This window comes from Zonotrichia leucophrys, chromosome 20, assembly GCF_028769735.1.
Source record: "Zonotrichia leucophrys gambelii isolate GWCS_2022_RI chromosome 20, RI_Zleu_2.0, whole genome shotgun sequence".
Lineage (NCBI taxonomy): Eukaryota > Metazoa > Chordata > Aves > Passeriformes > Passerellidae > Zonotrichia > Zonotrichia leucophrys.
Genome location: NC_088189.1, coordinates 273,551 through 301,298, shown reverse-complemented (window position 1 = coordinate 301,298; position 27,748 = coordinate 273,551). Strand labels below are relative to the sequence as shown.

General features: G+C 42.0%; 1 protein-coding gene across 3 annotated transcripts in view; it reads left to right on the top strand.

Moving 5' to 3' along the window:
* Positions 1-27,748, top strand: part of PREX1 (phosphatidylinositol-3,4,5-trisphosphate dependent Rac exchange factor 1) — a 111,130-nt gene that overhangs the window by 6,289 nt on the left and 77,093 nt on the right. The window lies entirely within an intron of this gene.

Here is a 27,748-nt window from a genome sequence, read left to right as displayed (position 1 = left end):
TCCCAGAGCCACGCTGGTGCCTCTGCAGCAAAGCTCTCCTGCCGTAGCACTGTGGGAGCTGAGGGGAGGGAGGGACAAAGGCCCTGGGCTCTGGTAGAAGGGCCATGGAGATCAAAAAGTGAGCCAAACATCGCAGAGAGTATTGCAGTTGCTCCATGCATAGCTGGATGCATGTTTGATTTTACAGCATTTTCAGCTGATATTTGCAGGAAGTGGACTGATACCCATTATGGGAAACTTGTTTGCCCCTAAATATAGGAAGCAAAAAAGTTTAAAAGCTTTGATAATTTTCTACTCCCTAGGTCACACAGTATTTCTGCCATAGGCAGAAGTACTGGTTTGCAAGGAGGAGAAATGTAATTCTTCAATTTTACATTGTTATCATTGAATCATGAAAAGTAGCCTTGGAGAGAATCTACACAAACCATCCCATCATGTTCTGATATGGAAAGATGTTAATTTCTGATGGTTTATCCTGGTGTTTAGATGTTGTTAGTATTAAAGATGTCTTCTTAATCCCTAACATAATGTCTAATCTTTTTAGTGCTCTTTTTTTCTTTGTGTCAATCCCTTAAATATTTCAAGAATGTTTTCACATTTTGCTTCAGATTATGCTAAATTGTCAAATTGTTTCATTTTCTTTCTCAGAAACTATTTAATTTTACTTCTGATAATTCCTGTGCTGTTATCTGGATTCTCTGATCTGTTTGTGTCCTGAACTCTAGTGCCCAAAACACCAGGTGCAAGGCACTCCCAAGGCTTTAGCAGTACCGAGTGAGGCAGTGGATTACTTACAGGTTTTTTACAATATACAGAGTATTATTGTCACAGGAGAGAAAGGTTTGCCTGAGTTTGTACCTGCATTTGGGAACAACTCATTGCTCATACCAATAACTGGGTGTCAGCATAAGGCATTTATGGGAGCAGTCAGGTATTCAGAGTCCTGGGGGTGCCCTGGAAGTGCAACGCTGAACCCTCCCAAGCGGTAGAGGGTGATGTGTTTGCAGGCTCCCTTTCCACATCCTGGCGCTCCCAGAGGCACCCGACACAGAGGGTTTCTGAGGCTTGAAGAAGCAGGATCTCCCCAGTGCATTGTCTGCCTTTGGGCACCCAGATGAGTCTGGGACAGATTAAGCTTTCAAGAAATTACTTATTTCTGTTGCCTGTTTATTGTTTGCTTCAGGCTCTTACAAGAAAATATAAAGGGACTGTATGAATTTCTGTCTTCTTTCCAGCTGTAGAATCCTTTTCTAATTTTGTTTCCCCAATGGATTTCCAGCCTGCAATGGTAAAGGCCTTGCACATCTGTAGTGTGGTTTAGGATGTAAATGATGGTGTATCTTTTGTTTTGATGATGCTTGAAATTCCTGTGCAAATGGCAGCCTGTCCTGGTTACCTGGAGTGAGTACAGCTAGTGACAAGAAAGGACTTGAAATAAGCAACCATGTCCTTTCTCAGTTGGTTACAAAGACTTCTTGTGGAGCAATGCAATCCTTGCAAAGCCATCTCATCTAGACTGAACACTGCCTTTGACTGCTTTTCCCTTCTGTGCCACAAATTGACTCTTGGACTGGGGATTGCACCAACAACATGCCTGAGATCTCACCAAAGTGTTGGATTTAAACATTGCTGCAGACGAAGAGTCCTTTTTAATTACCCAGTCAGGCATGATTAAAGCTTTCACACTACCTCTGCAGGTGTGATTGAGTCAAGCTGTAGCAGACATAGAGAACTGCAGTGGATCTGTGCTGGGACAGAACCTCAGGGTGGCTGTCTGTTAGAACACCTGACTTCTGCATATCACCTTCACCCTTCTGTAGATGCCATTCATGTGAAGAGACATTGGCTCCCTTTGAACTGTAGCTCTCAAGAGCAGAATGAGAGAAAACAGCTCTGTGAGGAGAAAACCTTCACCCTTCCTGCTGAGTCTTCCTCCTTGCTTACACAGCTGAATGCCATATATCAGGCCAGGAGACACTGAGTGCCCAGCTGAATGTTGCTCTGACAGGCCACTTCAAGCCTAGGGACGGAAAGACAGAATTTACTGTTCTGGCACTGTGGGGCTCTTCTTAGGCCTGTCTGCCCTTTCAGTGCTATCAGTACAAGAGCTTGTTACAAACCAGCTGGCAATGACACTTCCTACACTTCCGGAAACAGTGACAATTTTATGTTGTGTATCTTTGAGTTGCAGAGGGGGCCACAGATTTCTGAATCCTGATTATTTAAAAGTTGATATGACATGATGGGACTGTGGAACTGAGTTACAGGAACATTTAGGTTCATGTGAGGATACTGGGTCATTCTCAGTATTCTCACCTATTCCCATTGCTGAAATTATTTTTATGGAAGCATATCAGCCATACAAATAATAACTTGTTGCAGTTAATCTGATGTCTCATGACTCATGGAGTAGATTTTGTGACCATTCTTAACCTTTCATTTTGTACTTCTGGTTTTGCTGTGGTCATTTCTTGTGCCAACAGGTTAATTTGTTGGTTCCCAAACCACTTTGCTTATCTAAAATAAGGACACCTTTTTTTTTTAACAAATGCAGTTGTTTAGTCCTTAAAAAAATCTTTGTAGACTAGTCTTAATTTATTTAGCTCAGTTATACACTTTCAATTAAAAGAAAAGAAGGAGCAAACAATCTGATAGGCAGAGTGCTGTTTATATATTCCCTGTGGATTTGTCAGTTGTTAAGTTACCACTAGCTAAGGGATAGGACCAACATTTCCAGGGCTCCTGCCTCAAGCATGTGTTAGGAACTGTTTCACTGTATGTTTTGGGTGTGGAGCTTGATGTGATCAGGCCAGGAGCCTGGCTTGCACTTATCAGGCTGTTGGTTTAGTTGTGAACCAGAGCCTGCTGCCAGTGACACCAAACCCACATCCTTTCTGCTGACATGTCTTGGCCCAGGGTGCCAGAATGAGCAAATGCTGACGCCTGAGAGGCACACTGCTTGCCCCTTCCCTAAGAACACCTCTTCTGCAGAGAGGTTGCTCCAGTCCTTTGCACCAGTGTCCCTGACTGCTGAGCTTGCCACCAAGGAGTGATGCTTATCTTTGGGATCTGAGCAATTTACCAAGAAACAGCTTTTAACCCATGACTCAATTTACCGAAGGTCTTCCAGATGTTTACTACCTTTGTACATGACAAAATGGGCTTAGATTAAAAAAAAAAGCCTAACAACATCATCCATACCCTCTTACACTTTCTTTTATCTACAGTAAATCACATTAGTGATAACACTTCTGTCTTGAAAGTTTTGCCTGCTCATGCTTCTGGTATCCTAGCATGGTTTGCCATGAGATACATAAGGGAAACACTTGTCAGGAAAGAGGGGAAGACATAAAAGGTAGCATTCAGGGATTATTTTGGATGCTGAGGAAGCTGACAATAAGAGGAGTTCCCTGATATTCAAAGTGTGTGTGTCACTGGTGGAGGGCATTGCTTAGGTGGCAGACTCTTGATAAGAACTCACTAAAATGCAAATTCTTATCTCAAGTAGGTAGATGGGTTTCAGCTACATAGCAAGGTCTCTGATCCCATGGGACTTTCTGTTTTATCTGGCAGCTGTTTTGAATGTCACCTCACAGGGAGCCTTGCCTGTTAACCTCATCACTAGGTGGCTACTGCCCTTCCCATTTTGTATGAAGGGGCAGTAACAGAAGGCTGTGAAAGTTTTTAGGACTCTCAAACCTGATTCTTAAATAGCATCCATGTTGTTGTGGGAAAATTGGACAAGCTTAATGTAGGTATACATGAGTAGGCTGTGTGCTATTTAATATGTAGGTGACAGAGGAGAAGGCATGGACACAAAAGTTTATCTGTGTTGTTAGACCTGGTCAGTGGTTAATGCCCTGTATTGTTCAGCTAGAGGCTTAGGCTTCAAGCGTAGTAAACAGAACAGTGCCAGGCTTTACTCTTTGGCCCTGTGGCCAACTGGCATGGTCTGGTCCTGCCTTGTAGTGCTGAACTCCAGTCTCCAAGCAGGATGGCTGCGTTTGGACTCCCTCCTGGGAATGGTGCTTGGGCTGCCCAAACTGGCACCAGTGCCTGACAGTTGTTTGGGAGAATGCTGGTGGCCCAGGCCAGAGAACGCCAGAAACATTCTGCCAGTTTTCTCCCAGAACTGCACGGCTCAGGTGCGTGTCCTGGCCCTCTGGAGGCATGGCCTAGGGCCCACCCCGGGCTCTGGCACTTAGTGCTAAAGCAGGATTCTGGTAGGTTGGAGCTCACACCCAGACGCAGTGCTAGCTTTTCCTTGAGGGTGCTGATGTGGATGGTGTTACTTCTGATGCTTTGATATTATGTGAAAGTTCTAGGTGCCAGGTCAGAAATGCCAGAAATATGTTTTATCAGCCTTCCTTAAATTTTTGCCATTACTCTCTTGCTCTCATTACTTGGGATCTTTAATTTTGTTTAATCTGTGGAGGAGGAGACAGAAAGGAAATACTGTTTGAATGGCTGTCAACTACTTCAGGACAGTGTGAAAAGGAACTGGATGTTAATTACCTAATTCAGTGTCAACACTGACAGTTGTCAGCTGAGATACTGTTGACTGAAGGTGCTTTGGTCCTTCGTATGAAGGATGCTTGATCATTTCTCGTTTATTTACTTCCTTTTTTATTGAAGAAAATGCAAGACTTCAAATGATAATCACTGGACACTTGCATATAATTTTTTTACCTCATATCTGTCTGGGTGCTGGAAGTTCTGTTTGTTGTATTACTGAAACTGTGCTCAGAAATCAGTTCCGATGAGAAGCAGCTGTTTGTGAGGAGAGCGTGTTGACAAGACAATAAGGGCAGAACAGTGGGGGAAGCTTCCCAAAGAAGTGCATTTGCTTTGAGCACTGGTTTGTCAGAGGCATGATCTCTCAACAGGAAAATGAGAGATGCATATTGGGGAGGAGACACTTTTCACAGAGTTTGTCTCTCTCCTTTGTTGGCTCTTTAAAATGTATATGGGAAACTACCACTGTTACAAATGCATCCTCTGTGCTGGCACCAAGTCGTCTGTTCACACAAGGAGAATGTGTTCTGAAAACTTGTCACTAAAAAAGTAATGGTTTTTAGGCTATATGGACCAAAGACAGTGGTTTTGGGAGGTATAGTTGAAAAGTGAGATTTAGCAATTAAGTTATTAATAGCAGAGAAAAGTACCATGGGAGTTTTTAACCTAGTCATTAAATGGTAGAGAGGATGTGAAATACAGTGCATTGAGTGTCGCAGTACCTGTTTTGCTGGGCTTTTTACTGAGTAGGCCTTCAACTTTGCCAGCACTGAACGCCCAGGGCTGTACTGTATTCAGTCCTCTGGCTGTGACATTATCTCCATGTTCTTGCTTGCTACTGCTTTCCTTTCCAATGATTGCAAAGCCCTTGTGCCAGGACAGAGAATCTTACCTGTAGATGGCTTTTTTCACTTCTGTGCATTCATCCTTCAACATTTGCCAGAAGAAGAAGCATTTGCCAGAATAACTGCACTTAGAAGTTAGGAAACAAGAGCAAAAAGCATTTAGAAACAAAACTGGACCACTGAATTGAAAGTATAGTCCTGGCTTTTGAACTGAACACATTTAGAAAGAGTATTGGTTTTAGATAAATGGAAGGAGTCAAAAAGAAGCACAGATCAATACTTCTGCATTGAAGTACATACTTTTGTGGTTAGAATGGGTCACTAAGACATATGACATCCTTACATAATCTTTCACTATTCACTAGCTATGGTGGTTCTCTGACAAAATCAGCTGCCGACAGTTCCTGTTGTTATACATTAACACTTATGCACAGTTTTTATTACTTTGCTTCGATTTTTGCTGTTGGTTTGGGTTGGGTTTTTTGTATGTTTGCCAAATGTGGCAATTACTCAGTGAGCAAAACAGTCCCTGAAGAAATGTGTGTTTTCCTCTTTTTGACTGCTCAGCAAGCCTTTCTTTCTCTAAGTGTGCTTGGCTTCATCTTGATTTTTGGCATGGTGGACAGATCAAGCTGATGAAACTTGCTAACTTGCTTTGTGGAGTGACCTGTTGGTGAAGGGTGCTGGAATTTTTCTGCAGTTATACCAAGCAGCAAAGGAAAATCAAAAAAGAAGGAATATGTGGGGTGATACTCTGTTTTGCGTGATGTCTGGCAGAGTGCCTTGTGGGGATTCTGCTGCCTCTGCAGACTTCATCCTGAGGGGTGCAGGAGCCAGGAGGGGCTGGGAAAGCTCAGCCTGTTCTAGCAGGTGCCGGTCACTTTGCAGTATCAGCACCTTCTGCTTGTAGAATTTGAACCATGAACAGCGAGGTACATCTGGTATTTCCACTGTGACCCCTGTTGAAAACCAGCTAATATGCATCTTGACATGAAATAACGCTAGAAAGAACAGCCAGGCTCTTAAGGGGCTTTGACTGTTATACTGTGCATGCACTGTGTCATAAGAGATCCTTTTGCACAATACAGGCCTTTCTGAAGCAGTTGCACAAGAAAAGCCACAATATTTGGAAAGCAAAGTATGAATCAAAATTTTTACAGCACACAGCCAGAGGAACTGAAATTTGCAAACAGCAAGCAAGAATCAAATTGCAGTGGCAGCAGTTACCACGTCCAGGTGGTGTGTGGAGGCAAGGCTGCATGACATCAGTTCTCTTTTAATGTGGCTCTGGGTGAGCTGCTGGGGCAGCATGGTGTCAAAAACCAGCTCAATCCGGTGGAAAGAAACTTTTCAGACTATTTCACTTAGAGAAGAAGAAAATTTTGTTGTGAAGTGCATTAAGAATAAAGATACTGGTTCATGCAGCACTTTTTTTGGCTGGATCTTCTCAAAATAGAGCACAGGTATTTAGCAGATGGAGAAACTGAGGTGCAGAAAGGCAAAATGAGTTGTACAAAAGGCGCTGATGAAGTAAGTAACAGAGCCTTGTCTCCATTTCTTACCTCCTTTAGGAGAAAAAGCTGAGCAAAAGATGCCACATAAACGATGTGAATTTTTTTGTGAAATAGTGCAACAAGAATGTTAATTCTTCAGTCTTCTGACATCCAGCTGACACATCCTTGGCAGTTAGCACTCGATGAATTGGTGGTCTTAGCTCAATCCAGGACTGTTAGGCATAACCAGAGGCAGTCTTTGTGCACAAACAAAGAATCCATGGGGATGGGAGGCACTAACAATTTTCCCTTCTGGGAGAACCTCTGCTGGATGCAGGAGATTGTGCTGGGAGGGTCTTCCTGCCAAAGTGTTCCTGTGTGAACATAAGGTGTAGAATGTAAGTCTTGATCCCTCAGGAACTGCCAGTCAGTGCTTTCCCAGTACTCTCAGAGAGTAGTAAAAATGTAAACAGAGAAGCTGTGTTAGGTCTCAGAATTACTCAGTGGCAGTTGTCTGAACAGTTGTGCTCATGCTAAAATCTCGGCAAGTCCAAGTGCAAACACTTGGACATCTGGTTTCATGCTTGCCTAGTCTGTTTCTGTGGTAGCTGCTGAAACAAACCGTTCTCAACATTATGCAGAAGTACTTTTTAAAGCAGTAAGTGCAAGCCTGAGTTCTGCAATCACGCACACATTGAGCAAAAAGGCTTTAAAAGAAAGAAACGAAGTGAAAATGTCTGTGGTTTGAATGTATGGCTGTACAGGGATTTGAATGCCCCAGCATTCACTAGAAGAAAACAGTTTGGTCAAGCAAGGTAAAACTGCCTAATGCCAAGCTGAATCCAAGGTGAAATTTTGAAAAAGTTGTTACAAAAGTCAGTATCTAGAACATTTCACTTATGTGCCTTCTCTGCACTTCTTTTTCTTGGCGAGGAGCTGGAACTTCTGAGATGCCACAGAAAGGAAGTTTCTTCCTCTGTAATTTTCTATCTCCAAGGTTCAGACTTGAAGTTTGAAGGTGAATTAAAGAAGTATTTTAATCCTGAAATTCACCATAGAAACTTGTCCTCTGGGACGAGAGCATTTATTTTTGGTAGATTTCATACCCCTCTGCACAATTCCGATCTTCTAATGCTTCACCTCCTTCCTTTTCATTCATTTTAAAGATACCTCTTCAGTCCATACTTGTTGGGTGTTGTCCTTAAAAATTCTCCTTATTTTCATATAAAAAGATTTTTGTTCACCAGCTCTGACTTTGAGAGGCCATGACTACTTTAATCAAAGTAACCAGTACCAAAATAAAAAAGTAGCCTGATACATCTCTGCAAATCATGAGACTGTTGAACCATTTGTGTAAGAGATTGGTGAGATTTTGAGTGAGGGTGGTGCGTGGAGAGGTGGAGTAATGCCCTCATAGGAGCACTTCTTGCCTTTTCCCATATGCCAGCCGATGTGACCTGCCTAGAACACCAAGACCTGCTGAGACACCTGCTCTGGTGGGTACCGCAGCACGAGGCGGGCTTGGACTGGTTTCCTCAGTTCTGCATCTCTGCACCACTGCAGCATCCTGTTGCGTCTTGTGTCCCGCATCACAAACTCTCCACTGTCCCCACAGTCTATTTCTGTTCTGCTTCACTCCAGCAGTTCATGAGGTGAGGTGCAAGTACCTTTGTACAAGGGCAAAGAAAAAAGAGAACGTGGTGTTTTCAGCTTCCTGCTGGAGCAAGGCACTGCCACTGCTGCTTGGCTCAAAGGAGATGGACCAGGTGAAGGTCCTCCAGGACTGGTTGATGTAGAACATAATACAGCATTAATATTGTGCATGATTTGAGATCATAATTTCAGTATTGGCCATTGCAAGCAATTGGAAATACTGGTGTATGTGATATGCCATTATCCTGCAATCCATATTTCATTTAGTTATCTTAGAGTGCAGTAGATCAAAGCTGAAGATATTCTCACCAATTTCCCTCTTACTCACTGCTTAGAGCTTTGATTTATGTTTGCAAGCATGTTAAAGTGAGATGACAGTGCCAGTTACTGCATGTCTGCTTGCCTGGCCCCAGTGCTTAGAGGTGAAGTCCCACAGTGTCAATGGGTGTCTCGGTTTGTCTCCTCAGCTGCTGCAGCTTTCTGTATAAATGCAGCTTAAATGCTACAGTAGTTAGTTTAAATGCTTAAATGTTGAGTTGTAGAGGGCAGTGTTTAAGCAACAGATGCAGTCTTGTCAGAAACAGAGGTCTAACCTTAAGGAGAGGAAGGAACAGAATAGAGGACAAAAATTGCTTCAGTCTTTTTAAAATCAGTTTGCAAGTGAGTCACAGTCCTTAGCCCAAATGCACATTCATTAACAGTTTGTAGTTGACTCGGAGATGGCAGCTGGAGTGGCTGAGGATTAGGAACTTACCTTGATTTTTAGAAACACGGAATGTTAAATACAGATGATATTTGAGTGGCAGTTTCAAAGGAGGAAGAGAAACGTGCTGTCTTAGTCTGCTTCTGTTTTCTAGGCTTATGCTATTTTGTAGTATTTACTGTGTAAGCAAGTTTCAGTTGAGCTGGTGGAATTGGTCAGAAGGGTTGAGACTTTGGAATGAAGTGAAAGCAAATTTCATATGCATTTGGGGTTTTTTTTTGTTTGGTTTGTTTTTGGAGTGGGTTTTTTTGGGTGTTTTTTTTTTGGGGGGGAGTAGTTTGGGCTTGAGTGTCCTTTTTTGTTTAATGATACCCCAGCTGTGGCACCAATGACAGAAATCTCATAATTTTTCCATTGCAAAACTTCTCATTTAGAGGTATATGACCTGTCCACTGTCATGTGCATTTAAGTGGAATTTGTCTAAGTTAATAACTTCTGTCTTCACTCATCATTATACAGGTCTTTTCTTAAAGACAAAGTCTCACTTTTCCAGCCATCTGAACATCAGGCAGTTGACAAGAGCTAGATAGAAATCCCCCTCTCTGTTGTGTCTCCAGGTACTATGATATTCAGTTGTCAAACTTGTCTGTTTTTCTGGGGCAACTCTCCTGTCTTTAGAAGCTTTTGGGTAGGACACACAATCCCAGACACTCAGCATGATATCCTGCACATACTTCATGTGAGGCTCTGTGATGCTGTCAGAATTCTGGGATGCCTCTCCAAAAGGATGATCTGCTTTGGAGTACCTGGAAGAAAGAAGTTTGGTGCTTCACTATGTGTACATCTCCTTAGGAGCACTTCTGAAAAGGGCGCTTGGTTCTTGGTGAGGCAATCCTTCTATCACATCTTGTCCTTGTTGGTGCAGTTCTTATGTTTGCAGAAGTGAGGGAGAAGGAAGAGAAAAGATGTATATCAATTTCAGATTGGTTTCAAGTGTGAAGTTCAGACATGGTGAAATGCTATCGGAAGTTCTCTCCACATCTTTCTTTAAATGATCACTGAGATGTGTGTGAAGTGTGCATGTTGCACATGCTAATATTTCATACCCATTGAAGAAGTTCTTCTTATCAGAAAAAACACATTTCAAGAGAGAGATGGACAGGAACCATGAAATTCCATTTCTCCGTGCTCTGTCTCTTCTTGAAGACGATATGGGTAAGGGCAGAGGAATGTTACTATGAGAAAAAAGATACTAATGTTTCTGCTGTAATATCAACTGGGAAAGTTTCCAAGGGTCCAGAACTTGACAAAAGTAATTGTACAATGGTCTCCTAATTAAGAATTAAGGCAGAAAGCTGAAAAATTGTTAATTTAATCTTCAGGTCTATGCAGTGAGTTTTTTTGTTATTTTTGGTATTATTTGCACAAAACTGCTTTTTTGAGGATTCATCTGCCCTTACTCTTCATTTGCCAGGTTTAATTGGAGCTGCCTTTATAGCAATTTTAGTATAAAAGAACTGTTTCCAAGGGGAGTCTAGTACTTACTTTGACTTTCAAGGTGATAAACAGAGGGTTATGAATTGCTGAGAAATAAAGTATGTTTTCCCTTCATGTAAAGTTGATCAGTCATTTGGTTTATGACAGAATTATATACCCAAAGACATAAAGAAGATGGCAAGAGAACAGATTAGAAAAATAATGTCTTAGGTATTTCAGATATAGTTGATTTTATTGCCTGTGTGTATATGTAAAAACTTAACTTTGCAGGCATTATTACAAATACAGAAGTGCTAATGCTTCTACAACATCTCTGAATTTTGATTTCTGTGCATTAATGGAGGAATACGCAACAGCAGAGGACCAAAATTCTGTTGGGTTTGTACCTGTGCAACAAGAGGAGTTGTGTGCAAGTCCCCACCTGCACAGGGGGCTGCATGCTCTGGGCAGGAGGGTCTGCACTCTGCTTACGCCCAAAGAAGAGAAGCAATGAGGCCTGGCTGGGATACTTGCACAGTCCTACCTAAAAATCTTGTTTGGCAGTAAATTACTGCTAGTTTGGAGCAGGTTCCTGCTTCCTATGTGTTTCAGTTTTTAGTTTCTAAAACTTATGCCAGAATAGTACCTCCCACATCACACACACACACGCACACACACACACAGTCTATATATATGTACATGTATATATACTTTGCCTGTTTATTAATGGTAGGTGCCTTCTAAGCTATAGCAGAATGACAGGGTACTTGACTTTTTTTTGTAGTGAATTTTTGTCTATTACCGATTTGAGTAGAGTCTCAATGAGTTTACATAGCAGTGATGACTCCAAACTATAAGCTATTGATGTGTGGTACAACTACTAAAGCATGGATGAGCTGGAAATCTTGGCAGAATCGGAAGTGTTATGTAGGGTATTCTTGCATAAAGAGTGTGATACTAAATATTGGATGAAGCTGCTCCTCTTTAGCAGCCCGTATCTGCTTTCCAGGTTTCAAATTCTACAGTTGCAGTGGCTGTTTCTTCAGGAAAACATCAAAATGAACCAAGAAAAACCTGCATTTTTTTCATACTGTGCAAATTTTTCATTAAATAAAATGCCAGGGAGGTGTAGATTCACTTCAGTGGTGGGAACACAGGTCTACTATTCCCTTCAAAAGCAACTGAAAAGCCATTTGTCTGACATGCTACTTCAAATCCTGTCCTGCTTGTACCCTGAGTGTTTGTATCCAAAAGCAAGGAGCCAGTCCGTATTTGCCTGTCTGGATTTGCCACCAAGGATGTGCTGCGTGGACGCTGGGCCAGCATAGCTGTGTGCTGCTGTGTGCTGTGGCAGTCGGCACAGCAGCCCTGCCTGCGCTCATCGCAGCCTACTGAAAGCTTTTGGGCAGCTTCCCTGACTGACTACTTCCTGTTACCTGGTTTTATGTATTCATAACCCTTATCCTTTTGGTCTCGCTGAAATTTGTGAGGGCTCTTTAATATATCTGAGTGAAAAGTTAGGAAGTTTAGCTTGAGGTGTTCCTTTGGTACCTTGAACTGAGCAGGCTGACATGATGAGGCTGTGGCAGAGGAATAGCTCACATGCACTGGCTGAGAGCAGGGACAGCAGCTTCCAGCAGCAGAGGGATAACCAAGAAAAGAGGTGTTTAAGTCCTAAATCATCCCACTTCTTAGCAAAGTAAATGTGACTTTTGTAAGTCAATCCAAACAAATTACCCTGACTTCTCCAAAAACCAAGCATATTTAAAAACAGAACAAATCCCTACAGACATAGAAAAAGTGTGGACTTTTTTTTTTTTTTTTTTAAGAAAGTGAAACAAAAGTAATCTTGGGACTCTGCATTTCACTGAAGTAAAAATGTGAAATCCAGTGTCATGAGGCTGTTACCAGTGGTAGGAAAGATACCGTGGGGGACATCCTGTGGTACCGGGGAATGTTTCACATTTGGATGAGGTTAATAATGTAAAATTACTGCCTAAGTCATCCTTTTTTTTCCAGGTAATTTTTTTTTATTTCTGGCTCCAAATATGTCTTAAAAATATGGTGACTTGAAGATTCTGTGGCAATCCAGAAAATGACAATATAAATTTCTGATGTGACTGCGAGAATACTGATATCCTCTGTCATTTGAAGCAAAATGACCTAACTTGTTTAAGAATTTTCTCCTTCTAATTGGGACAGCATGTAATTCCCCCACATTTCTGGCTAGTCACTTAGGTCAAAAGAATAAGTGTGCTTTGTCTGGCTGGATTCTCAAAGATATAAATCACTGGACCGTTTTCAGTTGTACATTGAAATTCTGAGTTCTCCTGGGGAAAGCAGACACTGTCAGCTTTCCTTCCATGCCTGGCTCTGCTGTCCCTGTACACAGGAGCACCCTAGTAGACAGGAGGTTTGCTGTGCAGTCAAATGAATTTTACTCTTGTTCATAAGTTACAATTAGCTCCACAACCTTGCTGGCTTCACCTTTTTCTAAATTCTTGGCATTTGGCTGTCTCATTTCCAGTCTTCTTTGTCCTGGATAGTTTTCTTTTGCTAAGAAGTGGCTTCCTCACTCCACTTAGTAGTTCAGCTACATCTTTCACTCCTGTAGACAGAATTTCCCCCTAGCACTCTTGCCTCACAGCCTGGTATTCCCACACTTTATAAATATGCTTGCAGTGGTGCCACAAGCTGTCCCTTCTAATTTATGGATAGAATTGCAAATTTGATCCAGATGGTGCTGTTTTTTAAAGTCTACTTCTGAAATCTGTTTGCAAGATATGATCTGCCTGAGCATATGCCTGATCATCTGTTTTTGGGAGATCTCCTTTCAGGATTCCTGGGTTATTTTTGCTGTATCAAAGTTGTGCTTCATTAAATGCCATGAGTCAGTGGAACGGGATGCTTTTGTTTGCCACAGCAGCACAAGTAGTGTCTAAAATCTGCTTAAGACTTACGTGCTATTTTGTCAGAATTGTTTCTGAAAGACTTAGTGTTCTTTGAGCTTAATGAGAAAAAAATACTGTTTTATGATCTGTAGTTAATGATCCGAATAGTAGTAATTACTAGCTTTATATCAAGAGACATTTGACAGTAGTTCTAGCTATACCAGGGGTTTGGGTTTCTCAGTGTCAGTGCATTTGATGGTGCTTGTGCTGCCAGGCTGGGTCCAAGCTACCTGCCTGCAGCTTGAACACAGTCCTTCTTGGTTTCTCTTGGGGACTTAGTCTCATGCAGTTTGTATTGCCTCTTTTTCTTTTCTCTCATTCTGTTTTCTCCTACATTCCTTCGTTCTTAAAACTGACAAACAAAAATTCTTTGGCATTTAGGGTGCCTTATCATTTTTTCCTAAGCATGTAAATTGTCACTAAATGCCATAAGAAAGGCTCTGACAGCTTCAGTTTTATGAAATTGTATCTCTGAATAACAAGCTCCACAGTTGTACAGCAGAGGGGTGTGATGGAGTATGGTGGAGTCTGAGCTTCAGTCAAATTGAGACTGGCTTGTGGAATCAGTGTATGAGCAGTGAAACTCTTAGAATTCAAAAGCCAAAGAATTAAAATACCTCTGTCCCCATCCCCACCCTTCTGATTTCAAAGGCAGCTAAACTCTCATGGTTGATAGGCCTCTGCTCAGTATCCTTTGCCATGCAGTTTGTTAGTCCATAATCAACAATATTAATGCACTCAGCTTTTTGTTCTTCTAGGTATAAATCATGCTGGCAAATTAGCAAGGAGGAGCATGGGTGGCATTGTCATCTTCTAGGGAGTGTGGAAAGAGACAAGAATGCAGAAAGGGGTGAAATTTTGCATATCATATGGCCCAATTAAATAATTAACTCTGTGGTTTTGTGTCTCAGATTTCACGGGACAATGGTGGTCTTACTATGGCTCTTAGTTTTAGCAGTGGATTTCCCCCTTTTTGCATGGTAATTGTCAAAAAACTGGCCAGCATGGACGGTAGGTCCTTTCAAGCTGACACCTGTTGCCATATTAATTTCCTTTCTTTTTTTTTTTTTTTTTTTCTTTTTTGCCCACTGCAGTGTTAATAAACTACTTTTGCCCAGTGAATGAGAGCAGGTGACATCAGTACAGTCATGTTGTAACAATGAACTCAAGTGCATTGTTTATCTGTGTTGCTGCTTCCTCCCAGTTAACTGATGCAGAAGTTACAGCTTCAGTGCACAGATTCCCCCTGAAACTTGCTGTACAAGACAGAGGAACTGCTACCTTTGCAGAGGTTTTGTTGTTATCAGAGAGCTGTGTTATCACACGAGCTGTCTGCCCTGCATTCAGCACAGGGGGCGGCGGGGGCTGTTCTGTTCTGCAGACTAGGAATGGCTGCAGGAGCCTGGGAGCTGTTGTAGGGACAGGTGCCAGTGTTTGAGAACTTTGCCTTCCCTTCCCTGGGCACACCAACGTCACTGAGAAGTATCAGTTTGATTTAGAGGGAGACATAGAAAAAAATATGTGATGGGAAAGGGAACAGGAAAGAGAAAAATTGCCGAGTTGGAGGGGGGAAGGGGAGAAGTGGCCAAGGAAAGGGAAATGAAGACAGACAGAAAGACAGAGAATGAACTGTTTCCCCATTTATGAGGAAAGGGAGCCTTCAAATCAGGATGACTGAATTCAGCTGTTCAGGCCACTTTATACCCATGAACTTGCAATTAAATGCGGAAATGGTGAACAAAAGACGAGCTAAAAGAAGATATTGTTGAATAGTCGGCATTGGAGGATGTAGAGGGAAACTCAGAAAATGGACACAGCCCAAGTCATGAATAAGCACTCAGTTTCCTGGGATTCTGCTGTGGGTGGGAGGAGTGCTGGAGGTGCTGGAGGCCTCTGTCATTCAGACACACTGCTGTGGCAGAGACCCTTTGTGCTTCTCCCCTGGTTGCTGCCACAAAGAGAGGTTTTATTCAATTTCATGGTGCTGAGTCGACAGGCCTCCTTCTACTAAGCAAGGGGTTTATTCCCCAAGCCAAGCTCTCAGAGAGGCTCTGTGAACCTTGATTGTTGTTTGGCTTGGAAGTATATTGTCTGCTGCTTGGATTTTTTTGATCTTTTGCCTAGATAACCTCAACTGGTTCCTGTTTTGCTTTGGAAAATTACACATGCCTGAATAGTTTTTCCTGGATTATTTCACAGTATGGAGACATCCAAAAGAAGTCAGGACTGTTACCTCATGGGCTGGCCAGATGATTCTGAATTCTTTCTGGTGTTTTTATTTTTTTTTTTGGGAGTGGGATGTATGACAGAGTAAAAGATTGCCTACTCTCCTAATGGCCGTTCACACACATTTCTGTGTGGTGAGAGGTAATCCCCACTTATTCCTGTGAGTCCACGTGCTTCTTGTTTCTGGTCAGAAGGTAAACTAGTATAATTGAAACATTATCTAGAGCTTTGAAAGCATTTTGGGATTCTTTGGTCTGGAAGATGGCGGATGGGGGTCTGAGGTTTTTGGGAACCAGGAGCCAACAGTGATTTGACAGTTTAGGATAAAGCTGTCACATTTATTCCCTTGCCATAATCTTTTGAGTAATGGAGTGGAGATAGATTTTCTTAATGTTTATGAAGACCTTAGTGGAACACAAATGATGCTATATTGAATTTAATAATATCAGATCTACAAAAATTAATACCTTTGAGAACTGAATGGGTGTTCCTGTGCCATAATCTGCCAAACTCACTAAAGTAGGAGATTTAACTTGAATGAGGAGTCAACAGAAAAGGAACACATTCTTTAGGATCAAGCCTCATCTCATGAGTCTGTGGCAAGCATCTGAAATGCTCATGTATTAAAGATGGTTCTGTAAACTAGTTTTTTGGGGGTTTTATTACTCTGAGGACTGAAGTGATGTTCAGATTGTAGCACATGATTTAAACTGAAGCATGTATATTATTAGTAGGGACTACAGTGTGTCTTAGTCCATAGAGAGTGAAAGTAGGTCATTCTGAGTCCTTTGTAGCATTTCAATACCAGTTTGCCTCAGCATATGAAATCAGGCTGATGGAAGCCCTTGAATGGGGTGGTTATTTTGATAGCCTCTCTGACAGATACTGTCATAACATTCTGCTAGTTCCTTTTTTCTTCTTTCCAAGGTTGCATCTTTTTTGATAGTTTTGAAGGTTATTTTATTTCTTTCACATGTACACGATTGGATTTGAGATGCTGACCCATGTTGGTGCTGCTGTGGAAGGGACAACAAGCAGATTTTCCTGCTGGCATTTGGCAGAGCAGAGGTACAGAACGCTGATGCAAAGCCTGTAGTTCCTTTTGTTGCCACAGTGCTGTGTGGATTAGGCATTGTTGTAAAGGAGACATTTGGCTGCCTCATGCCAATTGTCTGCAAATTGTCTCTACAATGCAAATGTAGTTGTTGCATTTATGACTTACAGTCAAGTATGCTGGCACCAGATACCGTGCTGCACTACCCACTGTCGGGCAGATTTGTACAGGCGTATGGTGGGACCAGCTTTGTGTGGATTTGCGGTTCTGTGCCTAACACACCTTGCTATGCACATAATGCACTCCTTCACACTGCAAGGTATGGCCTGACATGACTGGGAAACCCACTGAAAATGTCACCCTTTGCTGATATCAATATAAGCAACTGCTTTGATCACAAACTATGACATGATTGGCAGTCTGGGAGTGACATGCAGCCTTAAGTATGTTACCACATTTTCTTGGATTAGAGGAACTCCCTAAACGTTTTTGGAACTTCCCAAGTTTGCAGAACTGGATTAGCAATCACGGAACAGGATCTGTCTTAAATACATGCTATCAATACATGCCTGCTGCTTGTAGTCAACATTGTCAGGCTTGGATGGAGTGTGAAGTAAAGCATCTCCCCAAACTGAGATTGCTTATGTCTCCCAAAGTCTTGTTTGTGGTTAGGAAAAGCTTTGCTGTGAGTTTTACTTTCAGTAGTTCATCTCTCCCGTCATTTCCAGTTTTCAGTACTTCTGGCTAATTTGGTAATTTGACCTTGTGCAAAGATTCCTGTCTAAGGGAAGGAGTGCCTGTTTATAATTTTTATATATCTACACCTGACCAGCCTCACTGATGTGAGGTGGTGGGGTGTGGGAGTAAACTATTCAAATTGAAACACCTTAAACTGGTTCTGTCTAGAAAGGAGACTCCCTTCAGTGATTCCTCTGACTAGCAGTTCTTTCAATATGGGTACAAGTTCAGGCTATTGGGAGATAGATACATACACCTTTCCCTCTGCCTGAAGAATGCAGCAGAGGGAACACTTGACAGCTTGACAGCTCAAGTGTAAATGTAGTGAATCTTATGTTCCCCTTTTGATGGATTTAATTTTCTGAAGTGCAAATACCTCTTTTCTATTAACACTTGAATCCTATTTAAAAAAAAGGCAAATACTTCATCAAGTTTGTCACCAGAGTTTTCTCTAAGGATGAAGTAACTAAGGGTAGTAAAGTGGGTTAAAAAAGTCAGGAAAAACTATTCATTTACTTTGTAATGTCTGGTATAGGTTTTGGGGTTGCCTGGGTTTTAGTTGGGAAACCTGTGAGCAGAAGGTGGTTTGGGAATTTTGTTTCAGTCCTAAGTGAACTGTCAGGTATTCTTTGTTCTTGTGGCACATGCATTTTTTAACAGTCTGAATCTTTCCTGACTGTGTGTTCTGATTCCCTCAGAATGCTTGTGGAAGCTGGGGCACAGCAATGGGCTCACTGAGCTGCCATTGGCTGGAGCTCCCTTGGCAATCACTGTTCTCATCTGTTGTTGTACATTATTCAGAAGCAGTCGAGTGGAGACAATTTTATAGAAATTCACAGGAAGAAAACGAGGGCAGCTCTCCAGGAGATGGTTCTGCCCGGTAGTGCATTCTCCCTGATGAGCACTGCAGAGCAGCGCTACGCAGAGACTGCGCTCCCTTCTCACGAGTTACTTGTGGTGAACACCAATCAAAGAGAGCTCAGGAATAATGCAGAGGTGTTTTTAAATCCTCCCAGATTCCTTGCATCTTAAAGACCTTTTGTAGTTGTTCAGTGCAGCATTTACAAGGTTTAAACCTCTGTCTGCAAAGATAATGACAAATAATAAAAATACTTAGCAAGACCCCAGAGTTTGGAAGTGAAACACTGCTGCTCACAGGATTTGTCTATCTAAAGTCTAAAGTAGTAGCCATGATTACAGCCTGTGATCACCAGGATGTTTTGGCACTGATTGTCAGGGCAGCTGTAGGCAATCTGAAGGTGGATATGTACGCTATATCCTTGTCTTAAGACATCCCAGATGGCTTGTGTCTCTATGTGGTTTTATTTCAGTATTTTTTAATGTATTGTCTTTACTAATATATATGTAATACATGAGGTACCACAGTCTCGACAGCAACTGTTTTAGTGGGGAAAAACGATAATTTTGTCTTAGTAGCCTTCCTGAAGAAGCTTTGTCAGCTATTGAATGAAATATTATTTGATCCTTAGTTTTTTCTGTAAATGGAATATGGCATCTGAGTTCAGTCAGGGATTGAAAGTTCTTATCTAACAGCCATGAATTACTGAGGGGACTGTTTTGTTAAATAGACTGGCTCTGACCTTTCACTGACATTCCAGGTGTGCTGCTTCCTCTTGTAGTCACTTGGGCTTCCTATCCACAGCCACCTTCTGCATGCAGTGTGGCTGCTAAATATTTACTGTAGTGAAAACACTGGCCTGTGCAAATAGACCTAACCTGGACCATTGCCATTTTATCCCATATATTTTAAAGTTTTACTGTTTGCAGTTGAATTAATTCCACTGAATGTTATTTCACTGGGTCTAATGAAGTCTGACAAACTGGATGCTGCCCACACTAATTCTGGAGCTTTCTTACACCTCCCTTATTCCTTTTTCATGTGTTCATGTATCTTATTCTAATAATTTCTGCGCCAGTCGTGTTTCTGGGGCCGAATCAGAAAAGGTGTTTTGAATTCTAAATCATGTTGTGGCCCACAGGCTGCTTTTGTGGATAGCTTTGATTTCCTGGGTGTTGCTGTTCAGCACTTGTTTTGATTGCTGTATGTTGTTGTTGGAGATTACTAAAGCATGTTCTTTGCAGCCTGGTAGCCAGAAGAGGGGCAGACAAAGGCAGGCCCTTCTCATCTGTGATCTTTAGCAGAGGGCTGTGAGTTACTGGAAAAGGGATCTGGTCTTGTGGTTACTGCAACAAAAGAAGAGCTTGGACTTGATGTGTTCTGCAGTTCCTGAAGAGAATTGCTCTGTAGTGTGGATCGCTTTTCTGTGCAGAAAAAATATTTTTTCACCTATTGGGGCTTCATCAATTCTGGATAAAAGTTAATTTTTGTGCTGTTTTTCTGTACTCCTTTAATTGGATCAGATGGGGTTCCCCAGAAGACTGCAAATAACTCCTTTAGAAGGAGCTAGATGTGGCAGGTTTGAGGCAAAATTTGGCCCAATGTGTGTAACCAAATGGGCTGTGTTACACCTTGTGCAGAGTAGATGCGTGCTTGGCAATGGCTGGAACAGTGAAACTGCTCTGACGTATTAGGAAAAGCAGCAATAGGGAAGGTGAACCACTAAGGATTGGGTTGGTAACACACTTGCTTTTTCATACACAGTATTAGGAATAGTGGAAGTGACAGAAAAGAAGTGGGCTGAAGTAGATACACACAGAGCCGTAGCTTTTGCTCATGGTCTACATTTTTTTGCCTTTTTTTCTGAACTAGCCTTTCTTAGTGTGCAAGCCAGGAAATGTGGCCATCCAGAAACACCAGGCTTTTGGTTCTCATGCAGTGTATCCAGTATTACCTAGGAAGTGATGCATTCTTGCATGCTACTCCTTGGCTTTGGAAAGGAAATCCTATGCTTCCAGGCACAGAAAAAAAGATGGCTCATTTATCCCTCAGGTTGAATATGTCTAACTTAGAGCATCAAAAAGCTTTTGCAGGCAATGCCCTCAGGTGCTGTCCCAGCTACTGGCCAGCTGGTGGCTTTGTTGTTGCTACAACAGATTTGGAATTGTTTTCTTTTCCCTCCTGGTTTGTGACTAATTACTGCAGTAAATCTCAGTACTCTCATCGTAAGGGTTAAAAATTATTTTTCGAGAACTACTTTCTGTCTCTCTGGTTGGATGAGTCTGTCGTTGTGATTTCCTACAGTAGTATCTCAATTCAAATGAAAAACAGACCTGAAATCCAGGGCCCCACACCTATCAGGTACGTGTTATGATCCCCCACAGAGCTCTGTGTTTGAAATTATTCAGAGGTTAGCCAAACTCTGCATGCAGGGAGGCAGCTGTCTCTGAATTAGTGTCTAGCAGTCCAGATCTCTGTGTCACCTCGCTGATAGATCCGAATGTCCTTGTAGATACTCATCACTTCTTGCAGATCGGCAGCGCAGATTTCCTGCTGAGGCTTCTCCTTCGCTTCACAGGGGGTGGAGTAGGTGGTGCTGTGCTGGAGGCAGTGCTGCCCACGGGAGCTCCCAGCCTGGCCTCCTTTGGGGCTGCCCCACACATGTCAGGGTGTGCTGGCTCTGCTGGCATATATTTCATGCCACGCCATAGGCTGGTACAAATGGGAGAGCTGTGATGCTGGAGTATCCTGAGAAGCTAACCCTAAATTGGAGCTGTGGTTCTGAAGCTGTTCTCATGGGTGGGCAGAAGAGGGGAAGCAGTGATTTTCGTGCCACGCACTCCCCTGCCCAACCAGCACAGCGCTGGGTAATTGTTGCACTGGAGGATGTGGAGGGCAGAGTAAAGCAGTGGCAGTTTGAGGGGGCAAGAAAAGAGGAAGATTGAGATGACATTGATCAGTGGGCTGTAGGTCACAGCCTATAATCTCCTTCTGTCAGAATGAAAGGAAGAGCACAGTGCTGACTTCTGGGACGTGTAACTGCTTGTATGGCTGAGACATCTGTGCAAGGAGTCAGACTCAAGCAGGTCTGTATCCTTTTGCAAAAGAGTCTGAACTTTATAGAGCCTAGATCAGTTCCTCCAGTGTGCTGTTCTATTACATATTTTGGCAAAAGAGAAGCTGACATGGTGGCTATTTGCTTGCGTCTGTAGGTGCTATAGTAGATGCACACACAGTTGCACAGTAGGCTGTACTTTATTCCTGTGATCCCTGAAGATCCCATGGGCAGAATGGAGTGACATACAGAAGACCAAGTCTAGTGATTTTCTGCATATTGTGGGAAAATTGAAATGCTCCCTGCCTTGTTTGATTCAGAGGAATGATTGTGGCTGCAGTAAAAAACGTTGGGGTGTCTTGCACTAAGTGCATGGATGTTACTCATTTTTGGAGGCCTTGAGGCTCACTGTTCACTGCTAATGCATTTAGGGTTGTGATGCGTTACAGGCTGAACAACTGGCTTGGTTTTTACAGGCATCACTACAGTGTCATCTTCTCCTGAAGTGTTAAATTTCATAGAATACTGTCATTCTAGTCAAGCCCAGAAGTTAACCTCTATGGCATCATGAAGTTTCCAATGGCTGCTTTCTTAACGCTGGAAAGCAAACATTAATTGTGATACTATTAGCAATTGTACAGGACATGATAGGTACGTAGTAACTCTCCCTCACTGCCTTCCATAGTAATGTTTTGTATGTATCTTGAAATATGTTCCTTATCAGACATTGTTGGTATCTCACTTGTTTCACTTCCATGCAGTCTTGGTGAGGCTGATGACACTTTCTGAGACCGAGGCTTTGTGTTGCAGCAGGGAACTCTTTAATGTTTAATGGACTATACTAACCTGTGTTTACGAGGAAAGTTACCTTTCTCTCCTCTTAAGACCACCACTGAAGGTTTTCTATTTTGGAAACTGCTGGCATAAACCCTTTTTCCTCTGTTAATATTTGCTTTTCTATTAGTACAGTTTTGAGTATTAAAGAATAACATTTACAGGTCATCATTAAAACTGACTTTCAGTATTTTTGTTATCATGGAAACAAAGTTTACATCTTGAAAATAGTCTTCATTTCTGAAGTACATAGTGAATACTTACGTATTCAATCTTATTGTCAAGTGAAGGCCCTTTCAGAGTAAAAAACTGTGTAATGGAAAAGTTTGTACTAGTTTCACCTTTATTAAAAATGTATCATCTTGTGAAACATGTGGCCTGAAAATGTTTTAAATTATGAAAGCATTCTATAGCATTTACTGAGAGATGAGAGACTATATGTGCTTTCATGCAGATCCTCTACAAAACATTGTGTCCTCCTCTCCTTGTTAACTTCATTATGCAGTCCTCATCTCCTCCCCAGGGACTTCTCCATTGTCAAGGGCAGCTGCATTTGCTTATTACAAGAACCTTGGTCATTAGTCACATCAAAACAAAGCAAAACCCTTAATCCCATATTATAACTAGAAATCAATCCAAATTTCTTTTTAAGTGCAGTTACAATATATAGCTTTGGATGCATTTACCCTAAGGGCTGCTGTGTATATATATTTTTTTAATTGGTTTTCCCCAAAAATTGTCTTCTCTATTAGGCAGAAGAATAAGTAGAGTTTTGTGCCTAAGTCAAATCTTATTTATTTTCAAGATGAATGGATAAAACTGAGAATTCTACATCCGTGGAAATCTGTTTCTCTCTGATCTGCTCTTAGGCCTATTCCAGTGCATTGCTGAGAGCCTGAGTATCTTGCATGCTGGTTGAAATTCAGATCGATGCTCTTATATGATAACTTCAGATATTTCAGAAAATCCTCTCATCCCAAATCAGGGCTAATTGTGTAGCTCCATTTATGAGAGGAGTGGATTATAACATGAAGGGTTAACCAGCATTCCTTTTGCCCATTGTGGAAATGGATTATGGGTCAAGGCTGTCCAGGAATTACAGCTCTTAAGGCTTTTGTGACGTGATTCAGTATTTGTTCAGTCCATAATGGTTTTTTAAAATCATAGTATTTATATTTTGCAGAGTCAGTTACTGCTGCAGATAACTGATGCACAGAACTAATGTGCTGTGTAGTAACTAGGGCAGAAGAGTGTGGGAAGCAAGCCCTGGGCAGGCTCCAGGACAGTGCCCTGCTGTGCTGAGGGGAAAGCCTGAAGCCTCTCACTGCTGCACAGTCCCTCCGGGCCGGAGGGGCTTTGCTTCTTGCCCACTGGAAGGAAGGAGCTGGCAATGTCACCCGTCCTCCCTTGTTGCTACAATATCCTGACAGTGCAATGAAATTTTTTGTGTACAGGAAAATCTAAAACCTTCAGGGAAGGACACCCCTCTCATCAGAACTGGATTCAACTTTCCAGGCTTGTTTCCAAGATTCAATTGCTGAGTGCTTTGGGACGGCCTTGGAGCTGACATTTTTCTGGGAGATATTAATGGAAAGGAGGGAGTGAGAGGTAGAAGGTTTCCTTAGGAACACAAAAACCTTAATCGTTCCTGTTCTGCATTCTTGTATTGTTTGCCTGTGACATTTTATCTTGATTTCAATATTCTTTTGCATTCACTGTGCTGCAATAAGTAAGAGATTTGTAGGCATTTGACTAATGCTGTGTCATCTGACCTATGTTACCATTAAAAATCCCTGGACAGTTTTGCATGTCTTGATTTGATTATCAGAATGGTTCTTAACACTTGATTTTTTTCTAGAGACGATTATGCTGATCAGTTGCTCATCTTATTTATAACAAAATTTAAATAGCCTGCACACTTCTTCTTTCAAGTGCTCCAGCACTGGTAATTTTGCTTGCATTTGATAGCCAGATTTCCTGGCTTCTTTTGTGGGTACTGAAGTTATAAGAGTGTTTTTGTTGGTAAGACTTCAGAATTAGAGTGAAATGCAAGCAGTCAAGGAAGGTCTGCTGTGTGCAGAAATACTGCTAGGAATATTGTTTGTGATGGGAGACTTACCCTCAGTGACTGCTCCGTTGTACTTAGTGCAATGTAAAATTGATGCTTCTGGGTCAGTGACAGCTTATATTGCCGTGTGACGTTTCGGAAACTGAGCCTGTTTCTCTTTGTGAGGGAGGCCTTCGGCTTCTCATATTTCATCTTAGTGGGTGATACTGAAGAGAGCATCTTTAGTTAATAGGACAACTTGGGAGGCTCTTGGGTATCCTGGAGTTAGCCTGATCATGCCATCGTTGCTCTAGCTTGTGGAAAGAAGGGTTGCTGAACTGTCAGGCACACTGATGAGACCTTGCCTTTGGTGCATTCTGGTTCTAGATAAATGTCCAGAGCTGATCAGGCATGTCTGAAATGTTAGTTTTGTTTTGTTAGCTAAATGCCCCAAGTCCTGAGAATGCTGGAGATTCAGGAATGAAATTTTAATGAACTTCATGAATCCTCAGACTTTAGAAATGGAACATCCTTTTTTCACCTGAGTATATGATCCTTAATGAATAACAGAAAAGCCTTGGAGAGTCAGTTGTAAGGGTTGCTGCCCGAGAGCAAGGGCTGGAATCCTTGTGTTGCTCTATAACATCATTGTCACACTCGATACCTGAGCAGTAAAATCACATAATGTATTGAAAATGGCCTTCCAGATTTCAACCCACAAATACAACTCTAGTGGGGTCTTTTAGAATTGGAGCTTCTAGACAGCCAGCATAATTGCAATCAGCATAGGCAAATAGCCATGAAACTAGACCTTGAGCAGAAGTTTGACTCAAAGAACTTTTGGCAATGTTATGCAAATGTCAGCCTGACAAAGCCTTATAGTTCTTCTGTTCTCATTGTGACTTGAAGCAGATATTGAAAACATGGATAGAGCTGGGCTATGACTTCTTTTATTATTGTTGTATCAGCCTGCATGAAAAAGTACTAGTATCTTCCTTGAATTAGAACTAGTTTCCTCCCGACCTAAGGGAAGGAATTTTAAACCAAAGGACTACTCATGTGCAAACCTTTTAGCAGTGGTTGTTTGCAGTTCAGCTTAGATCTATGGGGAGTTTCAAACTAACCTGATCTAAGATACTTCCATAGAAATCAGTGTCTGCATTGAGGTTTGTACCTGCTTAACTAAATCCTTTTAAATTAGCAAGATCAAAATACTGTCTTTTGCCCACATCTCTTCATTCTACCTCTTCATTCTCCTGTAAAGTCTTGATACAAGTGGTCAGCTTGGAGGAGTCCCAGACCCTGGAGGTAGGAGTGGAAGGCGGGAGAAGGGAAGACTTAACCTTGGTTATAGACGGTTGTGTTGGATCTCAGCCAGGCAGACTAAATGCCCGTAAATCCATGAGCCCCGATGGGATGCACCAGCGGGGGCTGAGGGAACTGGCAGATGTTGCTAAGCTACTCTCCCACCATCATCTCTGAAAAATAATGGAGAGTGGGAGAGGTGCCTGATGACTGAAGGAAAAGTCAGTGTTAGTCCCATTTTCTAGAAGTGCAAGACGAAGGACCTGGGAAACTCCTGGCCAGTCAGCCTCACCTCCATCGCCGGAGTGGTGACAGAACGGATCATTCTAGAGATTATTGTCAGCACCAGAATATGGTTTTAGCAACTAGCATCTTAATAATCAAGATCATGTAGAAGAACCCAGGGATATTGTATAATTAGTGATTTTTTTTTAAGAGCACCTGCTGTATACAAAGCCGTAAATCTCGGCAAGAGGCTTGTCCTTTCTGGTGTATGTTGTATGAAGGGTCTGGGTGTTTTGCAAAAAAAATACCACTTCTCTGCTCATGCAGCTGGTTTGGATGCAATCTGTCAGTCATCAAAGATGTTTTACAAAAGCCAATTCTAAGAGTATGCCCTACAAAAACTAGGACGTAGATAAATGATGCTGTTTATGTTTTGCAAATGAAGAAATGCCAATGGAGAATCCAAAGAGATTTACTGGAGGCTGTAGGTGGATTACTTTAGGTTATAAGTGGCACCATTTTATTGGTGGGATTTAAATTCAGGAATTGCTCATTTGCCATTCTGTGTTTAAACTTTACAATAGTTTAAACTAAACTATTTACTATTCTCTTGTAAAACTTTACAATAGAACACTAAAAAATAACCCCAACAGTGAAAGACAATCACTTTTCATCAATATAAAAATATTATTCGCTAAATAATCCCATGTATTCTGTTAGGGGATTAAGTGATTCCCTTCTCTTGGGCTGGTCATGTTGATTTAAGAAAGCTGAAGTCTCTAGAAACAATACACAAGAAACACAAAGAATAAGACTAAGCTGGACTCTCATGAGAGAAGCAAATTAAAAAATGTTTCTTTATACATCCTGTGAAATTCTTAGCCCAAACAAGTCTTGTGTTGGGAGGGAAGGGTTAAAACCAGAAGATTTGGCAAGGAGGAAATAGTTTTGCTCGAAGTGACCTTACAGCTGAGAATGCTGAGTATCAGTGTGGGGAAACTCCATTTATTGTGCCTAGCTTGTTGATTATCTGCCTGCTTTGTGAAGAGAATTCCTGCGCAGAGATAACACACTCTCAGGGACATACTTGAGCCTCCTGCTGGGGGAGAGAGAAAGATCATAAAAACACAGCCTTGTGATAAACTCCGCATGTGTGAAGTCCTTTATATCGGGGCAGCAGGGCCTCCCTGCCGCTGTGCGCTGGGATGAGCTGAGCAGAGTGGAGTCTGTGTCTCCTTGTGCCTCTGCCCCAGGGTGAGCTGAGCCTGGCAGCACTGTTGGCAATGTAATGAGATAAATCTACTCCTTGCATTTTGGGTGTGATTTGCTGGTCACCTTGGTTACCTGTATGTACTTTCTTGGACACTCGGGAGAGGGGAAGTGTAGTGTGGGCTAGAGGAGCCCACATGTATAATACACATTTGTGTACTTTTTAATATAGAAAATTAAGCCTTGGTAAAAGCCACAGATCATTTCTATAAAATCAAAATCCTTTTTAACTAGCTGTAAGTTGCACTGGGGGTCTGACATGCAAGTTGTGTCCCGCGGGGTGTTACTGACAGGGACTTCCCATATTAAATGTCTTTCTAAGAAAGAGGTAGGTGGTGAGTGCTTAGCATGAAATTTGGAGATCCAAATGCAAAGGCACCAAGACTAAGAGGAACAGATCCTTCCAGATCCAAAACCTAAGTCCATGTCTTGGAGTAATGTGAACCAAAAGAAGCAGATCAGTCAAGCACATCTGCTGTCTTTAGACAGACCTCCATGAG